Here is a 4,988-nt window from a genome sequence, read left to right on the forward strand (position 1 = left end):
CCACCTGCAGCTCTTCCCTCCTCTTCTATTTGATTCTGCCCAGGCAGAGCCTTGCTTATATTATTAAGTTGGCCTCTATTACTCTGGCCAACACTTTCCAATAGAGCTCAGTACATAGTGAGAATGTGAATTTTGCACTCTCCAATATGGTGATCATAGATGGCTATTGAGTACCTACTATGGAAAGTTTAGAAACTGAATTCATAATTTAACTTGATTTAATTTATAGTTAAATAGCCACCTGTGACTGGCAGCTACCATGTCAGACAGGAGGGCTTCAGACTATACTTACTTCCTACATTCCCTTCATTCCGTTTCAAGATCTTAATACAAAGTTAATCTAATTATCTTGCTTGCATAATTCTTGTCTGGAGGCAAACCATTGGCATAAGAAAGGAGTTAAAGCTATGAAAAATTCACTCATGTGGCTCTGCTGTTGGTACACAGTGCTGAGCACCGAGGAAGTCCACGTCAGTGATTTCCTGCCTACATCAATTGCCTGCTCAAAATAAGCAGAGATAGAAAACAAGGCCTGGTGCACTGGGAACCCCAAGAAGCTGATGCTCAGCTATCAAGGTGTGGGGAGGAGTGTGGATTCCTGCCAAGGTGAGGGGTGGATTTGAGGAAGAAGCCAATCACCCCCTGTTGCAGAATTCAGTGCCTAGGACCTTGCTGAGGCCAAGTACTTAAACTTCTCTGAGGCCTTCCTGTCATTTCTTATAAAACTCTAGCACTCAGAAGAAGTACAGGGTTCCAGCAGGCAGGTCTGAGGTGGGGTGCAGAGGAGATGACAACGCTAGGCCAGAGGAAGAGGCATGCCTGGGGGTGCAGATTACAGGCATTAACTGCAGCTTCCTAGAACCTGAACCCCTTTCCCTTCCCCAAGCCTCAGAAATATCTCCTTGGAATTTTTTTTCTGAAGCAATGACAGAAGTGGAAAGAGAAAAGCTGGGCTGGGGACACCTTTGATATGGCCTTGTCACCAATCCTGTCCTTAAGCCCTGTCCAGCAGTCTAGGGTGTTTTCTATAGGGACAAATGTGAAGGAGGGACGAGGTTAGGTGGGGTAGTATTAGCAACATATAGAAAGATGGGGCTATGGGTCCCTGAGACAGAAAGACAGACACAGTCAAGAGGCTAAGATCTATCAAAGAATGGTCATCAGATTCTGCGAAGGCCCAGGCCTTTCCATGAATGTAAAAGGAGTTTTGAAACAGATGACAGGTTGCAAGATGCAGGAAGGAGTGAAAGAGAGAGGGCTTGTGGAGCCTGGATGTTGTGCTAAGGAGTCTCCACATTAGGTAATCGAGGAGGTCTTGGACGGAATTTGGAGGAGCCCTAGTATCTTCCTTCAGAGTTGGAGGTGGAGAGAAATGGCAATAGCTACTAACACCCAGAATGTCCAAGCTGCTACTGGAAGATGCCCTTGAGCTGGCTCAGAGTAGATAGGAAGAACAGAAAGGTACCTGGATTCCTGAGCACACTGCAGATGGCACCCTGGGATGACATCAGCCCTTACCCAGCCTAGGAAGAGGAAGTACTTCTAGCACCCACATGTTGTGGTCCACCATGAGTAGTAGACCCCAGCCCCCAGCTCCTATGCCCTCATCTGCCTGCCCTGTCCAGAGAGAGTGGCATCATGAAGCTAAGTGGCCTGATACAAAAAGTACTTAGTCTCTTTAAAGGCCTTCTAGGGGAAGGATAGCCTTCTCCTTCTTCTCCAGTCTCGGCCCTCTCCTCTTCTCCCTTTGGCCTTCAGAGGCAGGCTCTCCAGGATGTGTCCCCATCCCTGCCTGGGCCACATGGCTCCCACTCTCTCCTGGCCTCATTGCATCCCTCCACAGGGACCACCAGTGACCTTCTAGTTACCCAACCAAACAGACACTGCTGAGGCCTATCTCACCTGGCCTGGGAGAGGCCCTTTCCCTCCTTCACGAACCCCTCTCCCTCCTGACACTGTGTTCTCCTCCTTTTTTCAACCTGCTGGGTTCCTCTTTTCCCCATGTCTGTAGGTGTCAGGGCTCCTTCTCACTCACCCTGCACTGTCCTGGGGATTTGCCCTGCCCCTGCTCACCTCCACTATCATGGTTTTAATAACCATATCTAGATCTCCAGCCAAAATCTGAATTGCTGAGTCCTAGGCCCTTATTTTTGACTTTCTCCTCAAAAACATTGTCCAAATATTCTACAGTCATTTTGGACTCTACCATGTCCAAACTTAAAATTATTCTCTCTTCTCATCTTGAAATTTGATTTTTTACTTATATTTAGAATTATGTAGTAAGGTTCTACTTATTTAACAAAAAAAATCCAGCTTCTAATGATATCCATTTTTGCATTTTTCCCCTTCCTCCTATTAATCCATAGATTCCATGGAGGGAATACATTCCCTCTCCCCCTGCACACACACGCACAGCTCATGTGCCTCTGGGAAATGTGGGACCAGGCATGGTCCTTGGTTACCATCATCTCCCCTCCTACTGTTTATTTTAGGAACAGGCAGTGCGTAGCCCAATTTGAACTTCGTAATGTGAGGAAATGCTCTCTGGGAAAGAACTGCTTCACCCTTATAAACTCCCGGACAGCTGCTTTCTCATAACATGTGTAAATAGGAAAGTTCTCAGAATATCCTGGCAGCCACCCTGTGATCACGAGGCAGCCAGGTAAGACAGAGTGAAGCAGACATCCTGGAAGTCTGAGAAAAAAGAAAAAAAAGAGGAAAAACTGGGTCTTTCGTAGTATTGTTGAACTTCTGGATCAAGCCTTGCCTGAAGGACACCTCACCACCAACGTGGTTAATAAAACCCTTTTGGAACTGGGAATGTAGCTCAGTTGTAGAGCACTGCCTAGCACATGAGAGGCTCTGGGCTGGATCTTCAGAACCATAACATAAAAAATAAATAAGTCCTTTTCTATTTTATGACTGTTGGAATTGGGTTTTCTATGCTACTTGTGACCAAAAGCTCCCAGTAATACAACCAGTAGTAAGTCCTCAACAACCATTTTTTTAACTGAACTGACCCCTAGAAATTCAATAATTATGCATTCACCTCCAGAATATGGAATGACTTGATCTCATTAAGAAAGCACTTCAGTATCAGAGGCTGCTTATTTTAGAGGCTTACAGGAACAGTGGGCCTCATGAAGGGCCTCCAATCACACCATGGAGGTAGTGATCTCTGCTGTCTACACAGGAGCCTGATTCTCTCTTTATTCCAATTTCCTTCTCTCTAAATCCAGGTGATAAAACTTGCACTTCTTTCCACCACTCTTGGGCCATGAAAAAGTTGGGAGATCAAAGGTATTCAGTTTCATAAGATTTTGTTTTCCATAGCAACAGGAGCAAACGCTGTCTAAATAAAGCAGGCCTCCTCACCTTCTCTCGGGAAACTTGGAGAAGAGCCCCCAAGCTGGCTCCTTACCCTGAGAAAACCTCTAATGAGGCATCAAAATCACAAGCAAAACTTACACTGTTATTATGCCTCCAACAAACGAATGTAACAACTATATGATCTGCAAGTGAAAGGGTTGAGTTGTATCAGGGTTTTTCGACCACACTGTTCTGACATACCAGTAAATCACAACCCACTAGGGATGTGTGCTGCAGGTTCTAATAATTGTCCGAGCATCAGGTGTTCTGCAGTGACTGTTGGTTCAGCCCATCTAGATTCCATTCTCCTATTTGCTAGTAAGAGTCCCTCCATTTTCCTTTGGGGAAATATCCCACGTTCACTCTTAGTCCATATGATATAGTTCAGATGAAGCTGACCCCACCTTCATGCCCCATCCTGCAGATTGAGAGAGAGTGAGAGAAAAGAGAGAGGATTCAGCCAATCCTGTATCCTGTTGCCTGGAAAGCAGAGGCTGATCCAGAGACAGGAAGCAGTGATTCCAAGTCTGTCCAACGAGCCTTAATCCTAGGATGTATACTGAAACCACTGGGAGGAAAAAAATCTCTCTTTCCACAGAAGGTGCTAAGCTTTGAGAGTATGAGCTAAGACTGCCAGAAGCTATTTGTCACTCACGAAAAGACTCAGTCTGACACTTTCCATACAAAGAAAAGCAGAACCCAGAGATGGACAAATAGTGAAACCATCTAGTTCCTGGATCCAGCCATGGATATCCATCTGCTCTTGGATATCCTTTTACTTCACAAGACGATGAATTTTGTGTTAAGTTTTGCTACATAGAAGAATCCTCAGTTTGCATTTGTGGAAAGTCAGAGTGGAACCCAGTTTGAGGATCATAATGTCTATCCCACTTGTACTTTGATAGACTTCCTGGGGACAGCTGGAGGTAAAGAAGCCAATGACATCAATCACAGTTGATCTAAGTTGGGCATCTCTAGACAAGAGATCAGAAATTCGAGGCTACCAAAGCAATGTGTCCTATTTAGCCATCTGCGTGTCTTCACAAGAAAACCTCTTGGGCTGGGGATGTGGCTCAAGCAGTAGCGCGCTCGAGTGGCATGCGTGGGGCGCTGGGTTCGATCCTCAGCACCACATAAAAAAATAAAGATGTTGTGTCCGCCGAAAACTAAAAAATAAATATTTTTTAAAAATTATTTCTCTCTTAAAAAAAAACCCTCTTCATCGTGTCATTTCTTAGATTCCTCTCATCTCCCCAACTTCCAAGGTGTGTAACATCACAGCCCATTTCTGTCTATAGCTTTTTGTATTTCCCAAAGCACTCCCCTGCCCAACCCACAGGCATATTTGCATTTACACAGCCCTGAACAGTCAGCAGTAATTACCTTAGCTGGTTACAGATGGAAAAACAACCTGAGAAGGGCAAAGTGACCTGCCCTGCCACCACCACCGAGCAGAGGAAACTCAGGTTTGGTCTCCCTAACCAGTTCCCTTTCCTCCTCATGTGAGGGCAAAGTGAGATCATAAATAGGAAAGCACGTTGGAAAGAAAGAAACTCTATGGATGCCAGATGTATTGTTATAAAGCCAAACCTAAGTACAAGGTGACCTTGTTATCACCC

The sequence above is a fragment of the Urocitellus parryii genome, chromosome 5 (genome assembly GCF_045843805.1).
Source record: "Urocitellus parryii isolate mUroPar1 chromosome 5, mUroPar1.hap1, whole genome shotgun sequence".
Classification (NCBI taxonomy): Eukaryota; Metazoa; Chordata; class Mammalia; order Rodentia; family Sciuridae; genus Urocitellus; species Urocitellus parryii.